The sequence below is a fragment of the Pyrgilauda ruficollis genome, unplaced genomic scaffold (genome assembly GCF_017590135.1).
Source record: "Pyrgilauda ruficollis isolate IOZ18807 unplaced genomic scaffold, ASM1759013v1 scaffold56, whole genome shotgun sequence".
Lineage (NCBI taxonomy): Eukaryota > Metazoa > Chordata > Aves > Passeriformes > Passeridae > Pyrgilauda > Pyrgilauda ruficollis.
Genome location: NW_024527266.1, coordinates 5,601,210 through 5,617,048, shown reverse-complemented (window position 1 = coordinate 5,617,048; position 15,839 = coordinate 5,601,210). Strand labels below are relative to the sequence as shown.

At 39.5% G+C, this 15,839-nt stretch overlaps 1 protein-coding gene across 3 annotated transcripts in view; it reads left to right on the top strand.

Moving 5' to 3' along the window:
• The first annotated feature begins 6,195 nt into the window (after positions 1-6,195).
• LOC121361233 (activating transcription factor 7 interacting protein) overlaps positions 6,196-15,839 on the top strand; it is an 82,974-nt gene continuing 73,330 nt past the window's right edge. The window contains exons 1-2 of one of the 3 annotated variants that reach the window (XM_041481734.1): positions 6,196-6,334; positions 7,840-7,944. The gene's annotated coding sequence lies outside the window, so the exon portion shown is untranslated. The other 2 variants (XM_041481735.1, XM_041481736.1) reach the window with 2 other exon arrangements.

The window sequence follows — 15,839 nt, the reverse complement described above, 5'->3', positions numbered from 1 at the left end:
CCGCCCCTTCCTTCCGCCACTTCCTTCCTTCCGCCCCTTCCTTCCGCCACTTCCTTCCTTCCGCCCCTTCCTTCCGCCACTTCCTTCCTTCCGCCCCTTCCTTCCGCCACTTCCTTCCTTCCGCCCCTTCCTTCCGCCACTTCCTTCCTTCCGCCCCTTCCTTCCGCCACTTCCTTCCTTCCGCCCCTTCCTTCCGCCACTTCCTTCCTTCCGCCCCTTCCTTCCGCCACTTCCTTCCTTCCGCCCCTTCCTTCCGCCACTTCCTTCCTTCCGCCCCTTCCTTCCGCCACTTCCTTCCTTCCGCCCCTTCCTTCCGCCACTTCCTTCCTTCCGCCCCTTCCTTCCGCCACTTCCTTCCTTCCGCCCCTTCCTTCCGCCACTTCCTTCCTTCCGCCCCTTCCTTCCGCCACTTCCTTCCTTCCGCCCCTTCCTTCCGCCACTTCCTTCCTTCCGCCCCTTCCTTCCGCCACTTCCTTCCTTCCGCCCCTTCCTTCCGCCACTTCCTTCCTTCCGCCCCTTCCTTCCGCCACTTCCTTCCTTCCGCCCCTTCCTTCCGCCACTTCCTTCCTTCCGCCCCTTCCTTCCGCCACTTCCTTCCTTCCGCCCCTTCCTTCCGCCACTTCCTTCCTTCCGCCCCTTCCTTCCGCCACTTCCTTCCTTCCACCAATGTTCTGGAGGTATCATCTAAAATTATTCTACTAAGTCATGGAAATTAAATGCATGATTAAGTAACAGCGTGGTCACTGCCAATGGGCAGTTCTGACTCCTCCATTTGTTGATGACTTTAATCAGTAGCAATGAATATCTTGTGTTTTGGTTAATTACATGCCTCAGTATTGGAAAAACTGTTGGATATTACCTAAGCTATATTTATAGAAAAAATATTCTTTTTCATTTACCACATAACAAAACCCTACAGGAGGAAATAATGACAAAGCACTCAGAATCTGGCCAGAAAATACCAGATGACAACTTCAGTTAGGAAGGGGCTTTAAAGGAAGACAATGACTTCTAGCAAAAGCAATGGCCAACTGAATACAGACAAAACCCAAAATTTGATGGGGTTTTCGAAAAACCATATTTTATTTTAAAATATGATTGGTTTTTAGGTTTGTACAAATACAGTAACATTTAAGTTATCCTTCATTTCCACTTTAAGACACTGTGGAGAAAATTCAACCCAAGCTGGAAATACAGAAGTACAAAACTGATAAATATAAGTAAATAAATCCAAACAAGCTCTTTCTTACATTCCACCCTTCATCTGTCAGCCATTTTTTTTTATTTACAAAGTCTCCAGCAAGTCTGTAGAAGGCTGATCGTCCTGCGATTGAAGAAAAAAAGAAAAGACCTTTTAAAATACAATTGAGATAATGAAATACTCTAAGTCCCAGTTATTTTGTAATTAACATCATTTTGAAAAGTTCACTGATGATAAGCCCAAGTATTTTACCTTTCAAAGTTGTTACTAAATCACTCTGCATCTGATTCTTCACTGGCAATTTCCGCCAGATACACATCATTTATTGAGACATACCACTCTAATTAATTAACCCATGAGTCTTCCACTTTCTAGAAGGATCTAAAGCAGGTATGGCATTGAAAAAAGCTTAAGGCTAGAGCTGAGAATAAGAAAACTGAGAGAAGAATGATTCGCCCTGAGGGTAAGCCTTTTTACCAGTATATTTCCGTAGCTCAACATTCAAGGTCAGTGTTTTTTCATTTATTTTTCATTTATTTTTCATTTATTTAGACTAAGTTAGGTTAGACAAAAATCAACCCACACATTTCAGATTATTTGCAGATGAGATTATCAGTTTATTTACTGAAAACATCCAGTATGCGTTACATTCCAGACATGTTCAGACAGATTCCTTCTAACAGGTCAAATTGTATTCCCAAGGAGGAATCATATAAAATATTCTTCACACTTCTTTACCCAATTCTAAAAATAGTTATATATGTGTCGTCTAAAGATAAAGCATCCTGCATCTGAAAAGTATTATGGGTGCTAAAACTGAGTACTAATTTCACAACTTGTACTGCAATAACAATGCTACTTTACCTGACTACTTCGTATTACTTTGCATTTTTAGAGGGAGAAAGACATCTTCCAAACCAAGTTACTCCTAGAGCAATTTTCCTGAAGTAATGGAAAGAAAACAGTGTTCAGGAACTAAGTTTCAGTCAACACACTCAGTGGCAACCAGCTTATTTTGTGGCTACATGAGTAATTCTAGTGATTATATCCTCTATATTAGGTACTGGTTTTACAACTAGGTTTCCCAAGCTTCTCATATCAAATGAGACAACAGGAGACAAGCTATTCCTTCCAAAAAATGTTCCTGATTGGTGCTCAGAATTGACTTTATTTTTAGATTCTTTTGGAAAGAATCTTCATTTAATAGATCCTAGTTGTCAATCATGTTAAAATAACTTTTTCTTTCAAAGTTTGATAGACTCTTTACTAGATGTTAAGCATAAAAATTGACAGATACTTGCCTGTATCTCAAAATACCGATAGTTCAGTAGACCAAATTTTAAAAGCTGTAAAACATGGTTTTGTCACTAACTGGACTTTGCACTTACCACTGAACCATACAAATATCATTGCTACAAAATAAGATTTTCTTATTAAAACCAGAAATTAAGTTAGATATAATTTGTAAAGGGGGAGGTGGAAGGTAGTGAAGTGAGAGAGGACAACTCCATGGGAAAAATTACTGGTAAGTGTTTAAACTAAATATGTCTGCTCGGCAAATAAATTAGTTAGTTACGACACCAAAGTAACAATAAAGTAAGTTTGATCAAAAACAGCTGAGGAGAATATTTATTTCATAATGAGTAATTTTTTTTTTTTGAAACTAACATAAAATTAGAGAGGAATAGAGAAGATTTAGGAATTTTCCCCAAATCCCCTTATTAGCATTAAAGATAATAGATAATAACAGCATATTTTCAAAATTCACATTACAGGAAGGTACTTAATCTACTGTGAAAAGAACTTAAGTGTAAATGCCTTAATTAGTTTTAATTCATTACAGGAAAATTTCCTCAAGTATTTTGGTTATATTCTCCATGTTTCTGCTCTTTGTTCTTACACTGTAAAGTTAATATATTCAAAAGATTTATAAAATGTCTTAACACAAATTCATAGATGTACTGGAAATAGGAAAAGTAAATATTGTATGCAGATTTTAAGCCTTAAGTTCATTGGAGAATTGGAAATCAAGAAGAAATTCTCTGTTGCACATAAGATGCTCAATTTTTAACATTATTTTTGTAAAGTGCATTGGAATATATTTTTTCTCTGTGTTTATCATTACAATGCTTGAATACATTAACAGAGTAATGAGACGGGAAACTAGGTGGATATCTACTTTTTTGTGGTGTTAGAGTTTTTTATCCTGTTAATTTAATTCCAGTGTACTGTTTGTTTTGCACATTCCTTTTACAGCAAAACCCTCACATTTTGCAAATAGAGACAAGTTCATGAAATTGTGGTTTTCTGAAAATTTTTATTTTAACCTTCTTCTTGCAAAGATGCTGAGCAATATAAACTGATACTATTGCTTTTTCAAATTTATGACCAGTCATAGGAAGAGTGGTTGACAAAAATCTGGACTTTAATTTCCTCAAATTCGTAATCTTGTAATTCAAATGTTGTCTTTTATTTATATTTAAGAATACAGTCCTACTACTGCTGCTGGTGTCTGAAATGCCATAGCAGGGCACTAACTTGCTATAATACTACATTAATACAACTCCCCTGACTCCTCTTCATGCTGTTCCCTCAGGTTGTGTCACTGGTTGCCAGAGAGAAGAGATTGGTGCCAGTTCTCGTTCTTAACTCTCTCTTTACTACATGAATTGTACTGCATTGAACAAAAATACATTGCTGTAATGGCTTCTCTACTAAATTAAGTTTGGAATAACAGCAGTCATTATTCAAAGAGATTATAGAGATTGACGAGATTCACAGTCTTCTGGAAACTCACCTTTTAGCTGGAGAGTCAATCCTGATTGACTCCCAAAGGATTTATATGCAAGGACCCTGCAAAAGTGCTCACCAGAAGTGAATTTACGAGTTAAACAATAAGCACAGCTAGGAACTGCCCACTTCTGGGTAGCTCTGGCCTCTTCTTTCTGAAAAACCTTGTCCTCTGACTGTACACAAAAGCTCAGAAGACTCAACTTCAAATTCATGTATCCCTTTTTCAAGACAAAACATTTCACCACAACACTGTAGCTCAACAATGAAAGTTTAAGACATTATGGTCACAGACTTCTGTCACACTTCTTCTGAGAAATTGTCATGCCTGTAGCAAAGACAGCTGAGGAAGATGCATGTTCCCATTTAAATAGTTCAAGTTCCAGGCTAGTATCCTTTTTTAAAGCCATGTTGCAGATATTTTTGCAACTTAACATGCATGTGTACATTTCCTTGTTCCGTACTGGCGTGCAATGGAAACACATAGCAGAGAGATGGGCAAACCACTGGGAATGGCTGACTAAATGGCTAACTAAACCACTGCCCCTCAATCCGTGGAGGAATACCTTCAGTGCAGGTAACTCAGTGTGTAGCTGCAGTGCAGCTGCAGACAGCTCTGGGGGGCAGGAGCTCCAGATGGGCAAGAAGCTGTGAACTGGTGGCACAACAATGGAAGCAAAGGACCTGTGGCATTGGCCATGTGATCGGGACACTCAGAGACATGGCAGGAGCCAAGGACTCAGCTGGAGCTCCTCAGACTGTAGTGCGCGTAGAATGGGAGGGTATGAAACCCCAGGGCTTTCTTTGTTCAGGATCCCTTCTCCAAGGCACCAACTCCAGCTCTTATTCTGTTGTTGCACTGTGATTTTATTATTTTAAGGATCTAGATGTTGGAGACTCAGCTATGGGAAACTTGGGGTCAAACCAGTAGGGAAACCTGGTCTGACTGTGAGAGTGTGGTGAGGGCAGTGAGTTGAGGGGGGCACCCATCGGTTGCTGGAGCCGTGAATGCGAAGCAGCTTCAGTCCCAGCTTCGGTGGTGTGAGTGTGACTGCCAGAGTGGTTCCTGGATAGTCACACAGGAAAGTTTTCTTAGCCCATCCACCGAGCACACCTGACGGGACTCTTACAATGGCTGTGTATAGATACTGTTTCACGACATATGTGCACAGAGAAACCTATTGGTCAGCCTGGTCCATAGAGGACAGATGAAAATTTTGTCCATATTTAGCTTAATTTTCAAGAAAACAAATAAAAATGCTGGTTTTCACACCTTCAGTTCAGGAAGATTGTGACCTTTCTTTGCCTTAAAAGGGAGAGGACAGGATTCTCCACTACCAACTTAGTAGGTGACTGGTACTTCTGCTGAGAAGTCTACACATGCTGTCATGGTTTCTTGTGTACCTAAGGACACAGCCATGGGTCTCTCTCCTAGACCTGACCCATGCTCATGGCACAGACCACCTGCTGCTCAGTTCTGCCTTTGCCTGTGGTACAAAGAACACCATGTTCTAGTGCATGTCAAAGCAGGCCGTGTGTTTTTTCTCCCCCATGCCTGAGGCAGAAATGGAGGGTGGACGGGGAATAGCCACTTGTGGTTTTGACCTGAAGCTCGCCCAGGACAACCCATGTGCTTCAGATTCACCTAAAAGCAGAGCAAACAGGCGCCCTTTGGTTTCTTGGCACTCTTGAACCTCAATGCGCATTATCAAACAACTCCAAACCTCTGGGCTTTGGTCAGACACAGCCCTAGCCCAGAAGCGGGACACGAGGTGAGATAAGGGATGAACAGAAAGCATTGCAGGTCACTGATAATGCAGCATGGCGGATTGCAGGCGGGCTTTCGAAGGTGCCAGAGAGGCTGCAGGGCCGCACAGCCCGGAGCTCCTGTGGCGGGAAGCTGCGAGAGGAAGGCAGGAAGGAAGGCTGAGCCGGCTGCTCCCGGCACCGCCCTTCGGTGCGCCACCGCGCCCCCTAGCGGCAGCGGCCGCAGAGCCCCGGCGCTTAATGCGCCTACCCTTGCACGGCTGCGCGCCAAGGGGCGGGGCCACTGCTCATTTAAATATCACGGAGTCTTATTTGCATGTCACCAAGATGGCCGGCCCCGCGATTGGCCGATTCCGGAGCAGCCCCCCACTGCCGGCCCCTGTGCCCACGGAGGGGGCGGGGCTAACCGAGAGAGGGGAGGAGACACGGGGTTCATTTGCATAGCGGCCCGGCGTGTGCGGCGGGGGGAGGCGGCGTTGGTGCCCGGAGCGCGTTGCGAGTTTGAATCCACAGCGGCGGCGGTGGCGGCAGGGGCGGCTGCTCGGGCGGGAGCTGCCGCGGGACGCGAGGGCGCAGGTACCGCGGGGCGCGCTCGGAACGCGGGGGTCGGGCGGGCAGGGCACAGCGGCGGCTGTGCTCGCTGCTCCGCGCGGCGGCGGCGGCGGCTGCAGCGGCTGCAACAACAGTACGCATGCGCCGGGAAGCTGCAGCTCTGTACGCGCGCATGCATGGGAGCACGTGACCCGGCTCCAGTGCAGCGGCGGTGGCGCGCGTGCGCGTCCCCGTTGCTTTCGCGCGGCGGCGGCGGCGGCGCGGGCACAGGTGGGTCTGACGGGGGCGCGCACCGGGAGCAGCGGGTACCCGCCTGGGAGCGACCCGCCTCACGCGGCCTGGGCGAGGCGAGGCGAGGTGACGGCGCGTGTTTGGGTGGGACAGGGGCGCGTCCCGCGCCTCGAGAGCGTTTCCTCGCTCCCTGCCGGAAATGGGGTGGCGTGGCCTGGGTGCTGCCGGGCGCTGCCGGGAAGGGCCGCACCGGCACGGCGGGCGTGGGACGTCGCAGCGCATGGACTGTGGAAGCAACGGCGGGAAACTGTTGGTGGTGTTCCTACACTGGCAGGCACCAGGGCACAATTTTTGTTCTTTATGGATGTGTTTGTTCATTGGAAACCAGAGAGTTTCTGTATGGGGACAGAGAAGGCCGAGTTGTGCTTACTTGTGTGATGCTAGCAGTAAACAAGGCCCAAGTGGTTCCTCGAGGTGTCATGGTCGCCCACATCAGGCAACATGGCAAAAGAGTTTAAGCCATGTGCTAAGTTAAACAAGGCACATTCGAACATCTCCTCTTCCTTAAGCTTAAGTATTTTAAACATCAAAACTTTTCACAGTTAAATGCTTTTTTCTTTAATTCTGAGGCCTGGTGTAGCTCTGCCCTTGAGTAATTTGTTACTCTAGCAAATCCATCTTTCTGGATTTCTCAGTCGTTGGCAGATGTTCACTGGAAATGCTGATAGTAGAGTATTTTGTTGCTTAACAGTAATCTTGAAATAATTCTAAGTAGTGTCACATGACTGCAATCCTTACTGTACATAGACTTACTGGAAAAGTTGGATGAAAATGTTGATGGAAAAGTACCTGCTTAAAATAAAGGGGTGAACAGCTCTGCTGTTTTAGGAAGAGTCAGCTTAAAAATGCAGGCTTCAGTCACACAAAAACGTCACACATCTAGATGTTTACTATGTTAACCAGCAGAAGGAAGCGCATGTTAATAGGTATGTTTGTTTAATATCCCAAATTATACAAGGAAATGCAGCATTATTATGAATACATTTATTAGAACTTAATTCTGCAAGATCAGAATATTTTACAACCATGCTATTTGTTTCTTTTTTGCAAGTCAAAATATATGTTTGCGCTTCTTATAGTTCATAATACGTTCATATTTTCAAAAGCACGAAAGTGAAGAATGTTCTTAATCTCTACTTAAATGTGGGATTAATAAGTTAAATATGAAATCTGTACACAACCATCAACTATCAGTGTAAAAAATAAGTGGTTATCTAATTAGGTGCTGGTTTTTGCAGTCCTACAGAAAGGTATGAAGGAGAGTGTTGCTGCAGATCTTAAGAATTTCTTGGAGGAGGAGAAACCAAGCACAAAAACCACTGCTGTTTGATACGTGATCTTGGGTAGGTAATTTTTCAGTTTCAGATCTGTCAAATGGGGCTGATGGTTTTGTCAGGCCAATTGTAAAATAAATTTGCTGGTAACTGCATGAAGATTTATGCAATTCATGCATCGTGGTAACTACACCCACTATTTATTGTTAATATATGGCAGTTATTATTTTATATGTTCCAGAAGTCCCTAATTAAATTTCTATATGTATATAATGTAGAGAGCATTATATTAATAATTTTGGATTCTTGTTACATTTTTAGTTTAGAGAACTTAGGACATTGCTTGGAGTAAACAGTGTTTTTATCAGCTGCAACCTTTCTACCAACTGTAGCAGTGCTGACCTGATGCTTTCTGTGATAATATGGAACAGTGTTGTATTTTGCCGTATTAAATAATACAGCAAGAGTGTCTTGGATGTTGTGTAGACTTGAAACTAATCACAGCAGCATTCATTTGTAAAATAATGTAACAATAATTACATGTATCAGTTTAAATAGTTATTTTGATGGTTTTTTTGTGAGACCATTTATCTTCTACCCCATTTGAAGTCTGTTTTCAAGAGATGCTGATTCTAGTAGATACGCACATCTTTTTTTGCCACTTTTCCTGTATGTTTATAAGCTGTAGCTTGTATTATTATGCTCATTTCACAAACTTAAAATATCAACATTAACTATAGTGTCTGAATTCTTATATAAAAGCTCCTTTGGCAATGCTTCCCTTGGGGACTTAAAACATATAAGTATATGCGTTCCTACCATCATGGAAGGTGATTTTGCCAGCCAAGAAGGAGCCTGAGCAACTTAATAAAAATTGTTAGTTAATAACTGAATTTTTAAATACTGATTTTACAGAATTCAGTGCAATCAGAAATATTTTACATGTTCAATGAATTCTAAAATACTGATTGGTTGTTACTAACTGGATTTTCATTTTCCATGTATTTTGCCTGTGTTTCCTGGTACAAACTAGAACTACTTTCATGAGAAAAAGGAACTGACTAAGCCATATCACTGCATTTTGTTTTCAAAATCAGGGAATAAAATCTCATTTCTCAGTATCTAGATGTTCTGATGATGTAGGAACTATTTATCAGATTTATCTCGTCAGAAACTCTACCTACGGCAAAAATGTCAAGTTTATTAACGGAATGTAAGCACATCCTTTAAACCAGTATGTTGTTCCTACTTCATAGTTTGCATTTAGTGCTTTCTTTTTTCCTATTTGTTCTACTCCTGGATGTTTTTTCTGTATTACAGGTTAGTTCCATCTTTACATTATGATTTTTTTTTTTTTTTGCAATAATGGCAATGACATGCGTTCATCACAGTTGTAATAAGGGGTAATAAATGAAGAAAATAGGTTACAAGTTACAAAACTGTTATGATATGTGAATATGGGGAGTTGGGATTTTTTTCCCCTCCCTGATATATTTTTATTTAATACTGCTCTTAAATGCAATGAAATCTAATGTTATTTTTGAGAAACATCTCTCATTGGTCTCCTTGGTTTTCTCTAGTACATGACAGTACTCTGAGAGATTCAACTAGTCAGACAAAATAAGTGGGTGTTCGTAAACTGGTCAAGATAAATGTTGCTTTCATGATGTATATTTGTAGTCCTGGTGTTTCAGTTCTACTCACTGCACTGTGTGTACTGCCACTGTACTGTAAGAAGCTGTTTATCAAGGAGCAGTGACTTATCCAAATACAGGATGGAGAGTAAGATAGGGCTGTTGTGTGTGGCAAATTTTTTCTGTTGGTTTTTTGATAGCTCATTAAAAGCAAAAAGTTGTCTTTTAAGGTGATATTTTTCTTGTCAAGTCAGATAACGGTAGAATGTCTTAATATCTGAATATGGTTTAGATTATGAATGGCGTAGTACCTAATTTTCAAAATTTCTCTACTGTGGTCTTGGTTTAGATACTAAAGCCTACTGGATGATACCAAAGAAAGTAACTTAAAATATTCTTAATAGTTGATTAGGGAAGATCTGGAACATCGATTGTGTCAACTTTTGAGTTCTGGTTATGCTCTTAAGAGAATAATTTTACATGGAATTGTGGGAATCTTAGTTTTTACTTGCCTGAAAAGAGTATGTGTATTGTTGGTAGCATTTTTAGATGTTTTCCATTTTTTCTTCATGTTCAGATTTTTGAAATTTTTTTCCATTTTGTATTTGTGTAGCAATGGCAGTCAAATTCTTGACTTTGTATGTATAGTGTTTAAATTTTTGAAAACGTCTAGCTGAAGTACAGTGTCAGTTTAGAGATGAGAGTGTATAAGTGAGCATCATTAGTTGTAGGTATAAAGTACTGATATTCGTTATCTAGAAATTGGACCTTCAGAATACATTAGTATTTTTTTTACTGTGGTGAACAATGGAAGTGTGATGAAGAAAGGGTAATCTGTTTTGTTAGTTTGGAGGGCGGTTTTTTTCTCCTAAACTGCATATTCTGGTTTTAATCGATGTTCTAGTTCTTAGCGCTGTTTTTTCTTGACTGTTTTGAGGCATATATATATAGGCCAAAAAAGTATCCCAAAGCTGAAAGTAGACTTTTCAGTTACACATGACTTATGTGTAGCTTTGTATTCCATGCTTTTATGTGATGTTGTATTAGATAGCATTAAAAAAAACTGAATACTTAAGTGGAAAATAAATCATAATCATAGAATGGTTTGGGTTGGAAGAGACCTTAAAAATCATCTACTCCCAGCTGCCCTGCAGTGTGCAGGGAGACCTTCCATTTGATCTGGTTGCTCAGACCCCCATCCAACCTGACCTTAAAAACTTAACACGGCTGAAGCATTCCCAATTTAACCACCTCACAATATAGTGCCTCACCACTCTCACATGAAAAGATTTTTCTTCTTAATACCTTATATAAATCTACTGTTTCTCAGCTTGAAACCATTACTTTTTGGTCTATAACTACATGACCTTGTAAAAACTTTCTTTTAAACTCTTTCGTAGATTCCTTTTATAAGCGCTGGAAGATCTCTTAAGGTGTCTACAGTCTTTACTTTTCCAAACTGAACAACTCCAGTTCTCTCAGCATTTCTTCTTGGGAGAGGTGATCCCTCTCCCTAATCATCTTGGTTGCCCACCTTTGGACTCGTTCCAACAGGTCTATGTCCTTTTAGTGCTGAGGACTCCAGAGCAGTGCAGGTGGAGTCTCGGCAGAGCAGGGAGGCAGAATCCCTTTCCTCAGTGTGCTGCCCAAGCTGCTCTGGATGCAGCCCAAGATAAAATTGCCTTTCTGGACTGCAAGTGCACATTGCTGGGTCATGTCCAGTCCTGATCCACCTGCACCCCCAAGACCTTTACAGCAGGGCTGTTGACAATCTGTTCATCCCCCAGCCTGTACCAATACCAGGAGTTGTGCTTACATGCAACTTCTGCATTGCATGCAAATATAAGTTTCAGGCTTGCATAAAACTTAAAAATAATGTGGATAAGTTTATTGAAGTGTCAATTACAAATTCTGCTAGGAGGACACGCGTCTAACAAGTTTATTTTTCTGGTTAAGCAGAAAAATTGCAATGCAGGTACGTGGCAAAAATTTCAAATTGTGCCACAGCCCCAAAAAATTTTAAGAGAAATCTAATTTCTAGGACAGTAGCCTAGTTTTATGTGAACCTTGATTGCCAGTTGTTCTTAGTTCTTGGAAGACTTGTTGGTTTTCAGTAAATATAACGCATAGTAAATATCAAGTACAATTATCAATTATTAATAATGACTAATTATTAATAATATCTGCAAAGTTTGTGAAACCAAATAGCTGTAGTAAGGAGAAGCTACCAGTGTTGGCAGTGAGGGAGCTTTGAAATTGTGTTGCTTTGGGGGAAAACTTGCTGTCAGTCAGTACATAGGCCAGTGTCCAGTGTTCACTTGCTTGGTGTAGTAAGGCACCAATGATAACCTGAATAAAAGGTAACAAGGCAACGTTTATAATCTGTACGAAATGTGGATCCGCTAGTTCCATTGCTCACTCCTTATCTTTAGTACTGCTGGTGTGTATTTTTTTTAATTGCCTGTATATTTAACAGCAAGTCTGCCCTTTCCTTTCCATGCCTCCCCACTTTTCAGGGTTTTTTTTGAAAGTAAAGACACTTGTGTAGGTGTAACAGAGCATGGTACTAATTATGTGGTATTAAATAATTGCTTGATTTTCAGTTGTATGTCAGTTTGCATCCCATCATAGTGAAAGAATTCACAACTTTGTGTAAGAATATGTGTGTTGTATAAATAGCTTTTATGTTTCTCTGGGAAAGCTTTTGTTTGGGAAACAAAAGTAAACTATGCCTTTTGTTATATTTTGAGCTGTGCTTGTTACAAATGATTAAAAATTGTACATAGAAATACATAGAAACTAGCTCTTATTTCTTTCATGAAAAGCATCAAATAATTTGAGAACTTAGGAAATTAGATGGCTGGGTATAATGTATTGTAAAATGCATTTTTAAAAATATTTAGCTCAGCTAATAGAAGTTCTTTGCTATGAGTTTTGTGAATTTTTGTAATACATGAAAAATGTTTTCCTCTTCTAGATGTGGTTTCTGAAAATGCTTTCAAGTAAACTCCCATAGTCAATGCACAGATTTTATTAATTATATGGCTGTGGATATGGGAGATAGAAGAATTACACAGGTTATTTTAACAACTGTAATTTTGTGCTGTCTCAAGCATTATCTTTCATTTCACAGCATTGTAAAGAAATGTTATGGTAAAAAATAACCCAAATAGTTTTCCAAACAAAAACACATCCCTCTTGTCTCCCCCCCTCCACAAAAGAAAAACCCCAGCCAAACAATCCAAAAGCTGCCATGTTGCTTCTAGCTTTCCTTCCAACATATTACAGTTTTCATAAGGTCATTTTTAAAAGAAGTTAAATTCAAGTTTTTTGGGTTTTTTTCAAAAATGTGTTTAAACACATTAGTATAAATGCTTGCTGACTTTAGTCAATGCACTGAAAATTTCCCTCTTTGGTCCTCCCATCAAGCAGCTTGGAATAATGAAGTGTGCTTAAATGTTGTGCAGACTTTTGTTTTTTCTTAACTTCAGTACTCCTTGTCAGACTGCAGTCTCATGATTATGAGCTCTTCTTTCCCCCAGAAGTTTATATAGTGTTTATTTGTGAAGCCCTAATGAGAGCTAAGATGTTTCTTGAAGTCAGTCTACTGGCTTGTGTGAACATAGGAGTAAAAAAGGGTTTCAGTGGATAGTGTTTAGAGACTTCAGTTGAAATGCGTACAAGTAGTAATTTCTCCTGAATTTTGTCAAAGTAAGAACTGTTTTGCTTACTTAATGTTAGCTAACATACAAAACTCTATTTAACAAAACAGAAAAGATCAGTAAAGGAAGAGGGTAAAAGAGAAAAATGGATAGGATGTGGTTTAGACACAAGGATTTGTGCATGACGTAGTTAACTGGTTTCTAATCATCTAAATTGAGCAAAGAAAGTACTCATGCCTTGGCTGTTCTCTCCTGCCCTTGTTATATTTAAATGCATAAAACCTTGTCTGAAAGGGCAGAAATTGTTGTCTGCTTTGATTTTTTAGGGAAGGAGCCCTGGTATGAACTGTGCCTCTATGTAGTAATATTTAAGAGGTGATGTTACTTACACAGGGCAATACCTAGAGAAACAACAGGATGCCTTTCTCTTGCGGTTCTTGTTTGATGTTCATGAGAAATTGGGAAAACTGAAGCCCTATTTTAATTTATGGCTACAGTAGTTGAACTTACTGAGATGATATTGGAGTGTTTTGGCATGTTATCAAAAGAGGGCAGGATTAAAGGTTGTTTGGAGTTCTTATCGTAACATATTAAGTTTAACTTTTGTTTTTTAGTGTTATAAAGATGCTTTACTTTCTTGAGATTTTGACTAGAGAGTCTGTATAAATGGCATGCTAGGTAGCAATGAAAAAACTGTAGTCCCATGCTAGTACAGCATTACACATTAGTGTAGGTTCAGTCTAACATTTCCTGGGCCAAAGCAGTTTCAGAGGACTTAATCCATTTGTAAGTCTGTGTTTATTTAAACTTCAGGTTTTATTTTAAAATTAGTTTGATTAATAACTTTTAGCACACTTTTTAACATGCTCTTGTGTGCTAATAGAGGTATATTGAACTGGACATTTAAGTTAACACATATGATTTCTTACTATTCAGTAAGATTTTTGGCATCCATGTGTCTGTGTTAATGTATTAGTGCCTCTGCATGTTGCTGAAGCTTTCTGACAAGGCAAGACATTTGTAGCAACAAGACTGTGACATGGATTCTGTTTTCTCTGGCTCAGGGAAAGTGTTCTGTGAAATTTTTTTACAAACTTGTTTTGCCTGTTCAAACCTATTTAAGTCATTGTCATCCATACGTCAAGCTCCAAGACTCAGCATTACATAAAACACAGTGTTGTACAAGTGCAGCTTTTGGATTCTGGGTTAGAATGTTCCTATGCGTTTTGTGATATTCTTGGAATTTTAAGACTTGGAGTCAGAATTCACCTTTTGATGTACAAATTCTGTAGATATACTAAATGCAGAATTCTATTTAAAACATCGCTACTGGGGAAACCAAAGCTTATGTATATTTGTTATACAAATGGAATATTTAACTTTTAATTTTGAAATCTTATAAGTTATTGTAAATTTTCACAAGCTAATGGTGTGGTATATATGGTGTTCAGAGTAAGCAACATGGGGTATATAATCAGATAATATAAAATTTTTCTTTTGAATTGGCTGTAGACTTGATTTTTACTTTAGTACAAGGTGTTGGTGAAAAAAAGTTTCATTGTAATAGTTTTAAATTATCTGTAATGAATTTGTTCTCCAATGTTCAAGAGTTTGTTTTTTGAGAAATACGTTTTTTGAACTTCAAGTATATTTTAATCTAGTTTTCTAAATCTGTACCATACTATCAGAGACAATCAGTGGAGCTGTCTCTTGTGTGGCATGTGCCCTTCCTTGTACTGCAGGTCACGGTAATACAAGGACAAAAGGAAAAGCCAGATGGTGTATTTCACCATTTTTTAAGTTAGAAATACTGACTGTAGTGCTGATGAGTACATCAGACGACTACTGCTGGCATGATTAATCAATCCTGAAATAACTAGCTACAGCTGGCAACAGACATGCACAGTTAGATAAGTCTAGACCTTTTCATAATTTGAGTGGTTGGAGGGCATGTTCTTCTACTTTTTAGAGAAAAGTGACTTACTATATTGGGCTAATTTTGGATTGCAAAGAGTATTTTTTGTTAGAAGGCTAGATAAAATTCAACAATAATTTTCTTTAGAATTGCACCATGGACTCTTGTAAGAGTATTTTGTTTTGAAATAGACAAATTTGGATTATGTAGAAAGAAGTGAGGTAGATATAGAGGAACTTCCTCCAGAACTGACCCAGCATTGCCTCTATGAGAGTGCGTGATTGGTTATTATTTATTATATTATAATTAATAATATTATTTTTATTACAATAAACAGATAATAGAGCAAAACCTGTATTAATTTAATTTTGTGTTAAACTTGTGTCTTTGGTTAACAACCCCCTTCTCCCCACCACAGGTTCTCAAACCAGTTCTTCAGGAACTGCTCTGTTACAAGATTCCATCAAAATTCCTTAAGTGATTCCAGATACAGCTCTTCTTTGAAAAACTTAGACAACAAGCTGCATTGCAGTCATAAAGAGATAGATTACTGCAAGGGATGAAGTTCTGGAATGTTCTTGCAATTTTGCTAGCTTTCTTGTAAAGTAAACATCCTTTTTTCCTCCCCAAGTAAAATTTCTATTGGGCAACTAATATTACAGACTATTTAGAAATGGAGAAATAAATGGAGCAGTACAAAGCTGTACATTAATTTCTTAAGTGGATTGTTTTGGTTTGTTTGGTTTTTTTTTT